This window comes from Thunnus maccoyii, chromosome 24 (assembly GCF_910596095.1).
Source record: "Thunnus maccoyii chromosome 24, fThuMac1.1, whole genome shotgun sequence".
Lineage (NCBI taxonomy): Eukaryota > Metazoa > Chordata > Actinopteri > Scombriformes > Scombridae > Thunnus > Thunnus maccoyii.
Genome location: NC_056556.1, coordinates 18,325,406 through 18,333,524, shown reverse-complemented (window position 1 = coordinate 18,333,524; position 8,119 = coordinate 18,325,406). Strand labels below are relative to the sequence as shown.

General features: G+C 38.9%; 1 long non-coding RNA gene across 1 annotated transcript; it reads left to right on the top strand.

The window, feature by feature from the left end:
• Positions 1-5,836: 5,836 nt before the first annotated feature.
• Positions 5,837-7,621, top strand: LOC121891827. The gene is made up of 3 exons (XR_006094177.1): positions 5,837-5,857; positions 6,396-6,463; positions 7,560-7,621. It is a non-coding gene; the product is annotated as an uncharacterized LOC121891827 (long non-coding RNA).
• The last annotated feature ends 498 nt before the right edge of the window (positions 7,622-8,119 follow it).

Below are 8,119 nucleotides of genomic sequence, written 5' to 3'. Positions count from 1 at the left end.
TTTGTTGCTGGTACTGAGCGCTATAACAGAGTCATGTCAATTTTTTTTTAAACACGTTGATTGATTACAGTGTTTATTCCAATGTGAAGATAATGGACTTATATATTCAACAGACACTGAATTGAAAATTGTTAAAGTAATTACAGACTAATTACTAGAGAATGTGGTTCAACCATTAAAATTAAAGGATCCACTATGAGAAACCCTCTGTTCTGGTTCATTTTCTTCCATTAAAGTGACCACACTTCCTCTGCTGAAATAACTTCACTGTTGACATAATTTTCCAACTGCTGTGTTTTTCTCTGGGTTTTTATAGATCTGCTCTCAGGCTGTAAGTACTTTTAGCAATTGAGGCAAATGCCTGTGGTACATGAGCCTCTCATCACAGACCAGGCTTCAAGGAAGGAATCCCTTACTCTAAAGATGAAAAACTGTGAACTGAGTATCACTAATCATGTTTTGATTTAAAAAACATCAAGTCATGTAATGACTCTCAAACAAAAGCTATTAAGTTTAACCTAGCAGTGTTTGACTCTTGTCCTGTAGCTGTAGCTCTCTGTTATTCACTGCACAGAGGAAATAACAGGCCAGAATTAGTTTTAATTACATTCATTTATAATGAAAATCCAAAAAGATCCATCTCCAATATTGTCAAAAGCCAGTCCAGCTGTAATACACACTGACACATTCACTCTTCCTACAGATGTACTAACAGTCCTCCCACTGTGCAGATTGACAGAAACACTCAATTCAATGCAGGGTGCAGGGTTTTGATTGACAACATGTCAGCAAGTGTGATTTTACATTCAAATCAGCAAGACTTTTATATAATTAAATGTGCATTTGCTGCTGTCTGTCAGTGATTGTTGTTTGTCATTCAATTCATACCCACGTTCCTAAAAGCATTTCATAGGATTTCATCATTTTGATGCTGTTGTTAAAACTTGTGCTTAGATAACAATATAATTAGATTGTTTTCACTTTACTGACTAAGAAAATGTCTTTTCAATAAGTCACTCAAGATAATTTTTCAAAAAAGCAAAATTTCACAAAAATGGCATAGAATTACAAGAGACTGAGTGACTGAACTAGTGAGGGGAGAAAAAGAGGTGATAGATAGATAGTTTATTTGTCCTCCACAGAGGGTACATACAAACACAAACAAGTAAGACATACAGGATTATACAGAGTTATACAAAATACAGGATTACAGGGACACTTAATTACAGGGGTCACACAACAGAGACAAAAACATGGATTGACACTCTACATACCACAGACTGGATTTCTTGTAACTTAAGAGGAGGTTACTTATTTAAAGCTTATACGGCTACAAGAACAAAGCTTTTGCTAAAACAGATCTCTCTGCACATGGGTAGTCTATACCTACAGCCAGAGGGATGGGGGGTAAAGTGCTGGTAGAGTGGGTGGTCTGGCTCATGTGTTATTGTGAGTGCTTTGCGGATCAGGGATGAGGAGACACAAATGGATAAGTTGGGGATGGGAATACCAATGAGTTTTCTGGCTAAATGAGTTATTTTTAAGTGTTAATTCTTATTGGTAACTACTGTAAGAACATGGAAAAAACAGATGGCACCATACAGAGTGACTGGTTCAATAACACTACAGTACAGGAGAAGAAGATGGGGTTGGACCGACAGGTGGTTTCGTTTACGGATGGTTGTAAGTCTCTGTTGGTGACGCTTGTAAATGTCTATGGTATGCTAATTGAAGCTGAGGGTATTGTCCAGTGTAATGCCAAGGTATATGAAAAACCTCTACCTTCCCTCCTTTGCTTTGATGGTGAGACTGAGGGGATGGACCAGTGTTTTTTTGTTGTTGTTGGGGGGGGGGTTATAAAGCAGTTGAAAGAGAGAAAGTTATCCTCTAAAAATATATTTTCTCAATCAGCTTCTTGCTGTGAGTGATGCATGAATACAAAATTTTCTGTAACATTTAGAACAGTCACTTCACATGAGCGATTTGTGTATTGTGTTGTTCTCTATTCTCTCCTTACTGCTTTGAAGCAAGTTGTGCTCCTTTGGAAAAAGAAAAAGGTGATGTCACGAATTTCTGTGCACCAATCAGAGTTGAGCAGCACTTGAATCACTTGAAAGCTAGGGGGTGTTTGCTTCTATGAATTTACAACTGTCAATCAAATCTGACCACACCACACCCATACAGTCTTGATAAAAATGAGTTAGAGTTTTGACTCTTAAAGGATAACACATCTGGTAATTTTCTATATTTTTTTTTGTCAACAAATCTTGTGTGCAGAGCCAAACCAACAATGAACTGATCCTACTTACAAATATGTGTCCAAAGCCTGATATATCTTATTCCTCTGTGCTGTAGACCTCCATTGTTGTCCAAAAACTATTAAAAACACATCAGTTAGCCACACTGCTGCACTGGGTGTCATGTTCCTTTATTGTGAAGAGTTTGGGCACATTGGTTTGTTTAGAAATGGTATTATATATATATATATAATACCAGTAATTACTCTCCAGAGAGTAGTTCCGTGTAAGTCAGACGACATTGCGCACCACGGTTCCGTTTAAAGAGCTTTGCTAGCTCGTTGTGCTACATATCACAACCTCGTCACTTTGTATTACATAGAACATTGTAAAGAGCTTCAGTACTTTTTCCTAAACTTTGACTTTGTTTTTTAGTCATGAATATTTAATTTTATTGAGTGAAATGTATGATTTGAAACCAAAATTAGTAGGGCTTTAAATAATGTATCAAATTTGCAAAACTAATTAAAATAAGGAAATATTTGATCAAAGATTAAGTAAATAAGACCAAAATACTGGTCAAGCTTTCAGCCTCAGTTTTCAGTTCTTGAAAGTTTTCAATTCTCAATGTTTGACTAAAGTCTTTTTTCTTTTTCCTTCATGCAGTACTGTCTGGAAACTAATTGTGGACTGCAACTCAGCACTGTAATATCCAATTTTATGCAGATCTCTGTCTGATTTAAAGCTTGTTCTCAACTCAAAAAAGACTAAATGTGTGGAGCACAAGCCATTGATGTTCCCACACCTATCCATGCTCTAATTGTTTTTCTTTATGTAGTTTCTTCACATTTTTCCGCTTTTAATGCAATCAAATGCAAGTAATTGTGACTATGCAGGGTAAATAATTGGAAACAACTTGTGCATTCTTCCCTTAAAGTGTAAAAAAAATCACTGTGTTTGAGGAAATTTGTGAAAAACTCAGCAGACAAAGTGTTTGATGTTTCCTGTTTGTTAAAAATAACAGAAAAAAATGGTACAGCTGAACAGTTAGAGAAAAGAGCGCCACCTATAGATACTCAAGCTTCATCAACCGAGCATCCAGGGGAAGAGGACATCAGAGTGTCAGGCATATGTACAGTTTAACCAGTGATTTACACTAAATACTATAGTTACACTGTTACAAAAAACCATTAAATGTGTAAAGTCACTCTGTCACTGCGGAGGGTCTGGCAAGGATGAGACACACTAGAGTCCCTAGACTGCTTTTATTGTCACATTACCTTTCACTGCTCACTGGAAGACACTCCCACTGAAACTCGATCAAATATCCTGGAAACAGACAACCTCATCAATCTATCAAGCTGCTTGGTCACCATTCATTTTCTGAATAATGGCCTCCTTCTTTGCAGGCAATAACTCTGAGGAGTGTTGATGAGATCCAAGAACCGAACTGCTGGAAAATAGAGAATAATATTGTTTGTATTGCAACTGATGGCTGTAAACTGTTTCACTGTTATTTTATTGGCTCCTAATTTGGAAATTGGCCCTTTTTTTGCATTGAGCAGCACAGTTATGCTCAGAATCCATTGAGGATGTCACACCCTCTGCAATGTGCTTCCACACCTATTTGTTTCATTTCTCCCCACTTAGCCAGTGATGAGGATCAATCGAAACTCAGTTGTAAAATGCTGAGGTGGACTGAGTCCGCCAATCAATTTGAACTCATGATCTCCCACAAATGGATAGAAATGGACTGCTTTCCAACAAAGTGATGTAATAATCAAATTACCCTTAAAACTTGAGTTTTATTTTGTAACTCCAGCCATTGGTTCTAACAGTTATTGATTCCATTGTAGTCAGCAAAGTAGTGAGATCTGAGAGTGCAATGAGATCTGTACATCCAACAAGGCAAGATCCACAAGTAGGAACAAAGGTAAACAGTCAAATTATTGCCCAAAATGTATTTTGTAAACGTCCATCACAGTATAGATCAGCTTCCCATTTCAACTTTGACCTAAATGTTGATTTTTAGCAACCTTTATATAATCTGGATAAGCTGTCTGATTGTCTGACTGCTCGAGTTGTCTGATTTCTTTGTCGTGATGTCACCATGTTCCCCGATCTCATCAATTACTTTTGGTGAGTACAGTTTTTATAACTGAGCTGATGGCCAGGGCTACAGAAATACAACCCATGTTGTTGGAAACCATACTTTTCATTGAAACAGTTTTAACAGCTGACCTATGGATCACTCCTCTGCCTAATATTAACATGTGATCTGTACCTGGATATCTAATATAGATCCGTTATATGCTTCACAACTTTATTGTTTTGGTTCACTCTCACTGCTCTCCAGCAGCAGCAGGCACCTGTTTCCAGTGAAAAGCTCTACAAACCCACTGTACACTACCTGCTCAGCACCAAACAGCAGACAGACAAAGTTAGCAACTTGCAGGTGAACAAAGTGGAGCATTTAGCAGCTAAAGAGCCAGATATGTGTCTCAGGAGTTGTTGGAGACCAAAACAGAGCTAAAAGGAGAGAGGATATTGGACTTACATTAATCAGGCGAACAGAAACACAACTCTAAATGTATGCTAATGTTGCCCCATATCTTCTGGATGTGTAAATAAGCAATTGTTTGCTAACACAAGAACTTCATTAAGTGATGATTTGTTGTTGGTGTGTTTACAACTTGTTCCACTGCCTCCAAGTGGCCAAAAATGATTACTGCTTAAAGACATTTTAACAGCTGACATATGGATGTTAGAATGTCCTTGCTGGAAAGAAAAAAATTATAGCCGGGTAGCCAAACCAGCACTGGCACTAGTAAGCCTCTCCGTTGGCTCTGATTACCTTCAGCCTAGTTAGCTAATGGAAAAGTAGCCTTTAGATTCCTTTGGCTGTGAGGAGACCCTTGCCATGCAAGTCATAGTGGTCCCTCAAGAGTATCCCACTTCACGTGTCACTTCCCTTGACTTGAGGCACTTCATTTTAGTTTGTTGAAAAGTCCACTAGCTCTGTACACCTAAAAGGTGTAAATACCAGGTGTAAACGCAAAGGCTGTGATCAGTTTTTTCAGATACAGTTTTGAGGTTGCAGGTGGAAATGGGTTCATGACTTCTTTAAGAGACTGCAGCAAAGCCCTGAAATGAAAAATCACATAAGGATAATGAAAAATAGAGGTGCACCCAAGAAAAGAAAATCACCTTTATGAACTATGAGCTTAACGTCTATGTGTGGATTGTTTTGGGGGCTAAATGAAATATTTATTCTTGACATAAAGTTATCCAGTCTGCTCCGATGATGCATAGAGGCTTGCCTCAGGAGCTCCTGCAGGCCACATATCTTCACTGACCTTACTTCCATGTGGTTTGGTGCAGGTGTGCTACAGGCCCGCAGTGACACCGTGATGGATGGAGGTTCTTGGTCCAGCAGCGGGAATGGGAGGCCCCTCCGCTCACTGTTCCTCCGTCACCTTTGACCTCCACTTTCCTCCTACTTAAACACTGTCACAAAGCTGGGACTCAGCAGCTGTGGGGGCCTCTGGCGTGCAGCACTTGGGTGATGGTGAGTTCCAGAGAAGAGGAGGGAAGCTCAGGGGCCAAAGCTAACACCACAGGTAGTGTTTCACTACACCAAGCAGAAATTCAACATCAACACAAATGAGCCCAAATTTCTACCACATGATATCATGGAAGGATAGAAAACCATTAAATCGGCTCAGGAATTAGTTTTGATCTGATATCAGACAGATATTAACACTCCAGTTACACAAAATGACACAGAGGTCCTCAGCTTACCCTCAGGCTGTCCTATCAACTTCTGTTTTTTATGTGTGGTCCATTGTTGTTATGCCCTGTGTGTGTCTGTATATGTGCCTGTGCATGCTTTTTTCCACTGGGTGTGTGTCTAGACTGTACGCTGTGCATGTGTGAGTCAGTGTTAATGAAAGGGTTTGAAGTTTAACACCTTTAACAACCAGCTCCCCTCTCTTCACAAGCAGAGATGTAGAGAAGGGCATAGCCAGCATCTTTTAAGGTTAAGGGGTAAATTCAGTGTATATCATGACTAAATGTATTTTAAACTGTTAAGAATCTCATATACTCAATTTGACACATATCAATATAGTCTTCTTTACCCTCTCTTGCCTCTGTAAGCTGTGTCTTGCAAGAAAGACTTGACTACAAACCCAGCAAAGAACTCCATTGGACCTGACAGCTCAAAGGTTTGTTTATTTAACTTAATTGAAACTTTGCTTGGCTATATATGCCATTAAAGCAAAATATCAGCTTACATGACATGGGGCTGAACCCTCTACTGTATTATTGCCCTGAGACAAGAGAAAGTCTTTTTGACCCTCACTCCCTCCCATTTATACATATTTTCAGTTTTACATGTTGTAATATCTCATGACATGTAGCTATAATGTTGCAGCACCAGCAGTAGCAAAAGTGCCCGAAAAGATGAAGTTACCTATGACACCTTTAAATCAAGATAACTAGTTGTAGAAATTACAGCTTTGTGCATAAAGATTGATATATATTCCTAACCTGTGACTTTCCCTTTGTTGCCTCAAGGCTATGTTGTGCAGTTAGGCTACTTATTAAGACAACAATTTACTAAATGATGGAGATGTACTGATGATGACCCTGGCCAATGCTGCTGTAATATACACTGGCAATAATGGAGATTTTATAGTATAATGGGGCAAAATGGTCAGTTTCTACTGATAAAGAGAGGTGGGGGTGGGGGTGGGGGGGTCAACTGTTTGATACATTACCCTAATCTTCCCCTAAGTGTTAAGTTGAGCTCTGATTTATTGAAGCTCCATCTTGAAGAGGGACCAATGCCAAAATCTAGTTTTATGACCTTAACTATTTCAATTTTGTGCTCATATATTCCTAAATTTATGTTTCTAATAAAAATAACCACAAAACAAACCTGAAAACCTGCAGCCAGCACATACAAACTCTACGTACTGAATAGAGTGGGAGGAATGGGGGGTTAATTGGGGCCTATGCTGTTCATTTTTACCTCTGGGCCATCAAACGGATTGATCCAGCCATGCTTGTTGGCCCATGTGGGCCTGGAACCACCACAAAGTGTTCATTCATTCATTCTGGTGCCAAACTGATTCAAGTTATAGAAAATGGGAAAATAAAATAAATAAATGAATGGCTTCCTAGTCATTTCATAGCATTATGTGTTTTGCTGTCTTTCTGTTGGTGGTTGCTTGCCTTGTAATGAATGTAGAAGTACAGAGTCAAATATGTAGACTTTTCATGTAACTGAAGTTCTTTACTGTGGTTGTGTCTTGACAGCTGAGCAAACCCCATCAGGTGATGAAGTCCATGAGATATGGTTCAAAGCATAAAAAAGCTAGTAAGGTGACCTTGAGTTAAGATAATTTGTCAAAAATAAATGTTATAGGCTCTTATAAGATCTGTTGGCTGTTATTAAGGAGGAGCAGCAGCAGGTTATCAGTTACAACTGATATTAACTGCCACAGGAACTGAGTATCACTGAGTCAGTCATAATGTGGTTTGGATCTGCCCACAATTCAGGACTTGTAAACCGTCCATGCAGGAAAGTCCCTGCGGATGCCTCATCCACTGAGAGGTGAAACAGCCTGTTTCAGCAACAGAACACTGTATGCAACACTACCAGACACAAGAACAGTTTCTTTCCTCACACCATCACTCTTATGTACATGCATGTACTGTAAATAAACCACTACTGTATTTATAGTAATCTATTACATTACAATACAAAGGAGTAACCACACAGTAGAATCACAGCTCTCTTTAATTTGAGTAGCAACATTTTGACCACCTACAGGTCTTCCTCAGGTAAATACCCAAGGGATGGAAATGAGGAACAT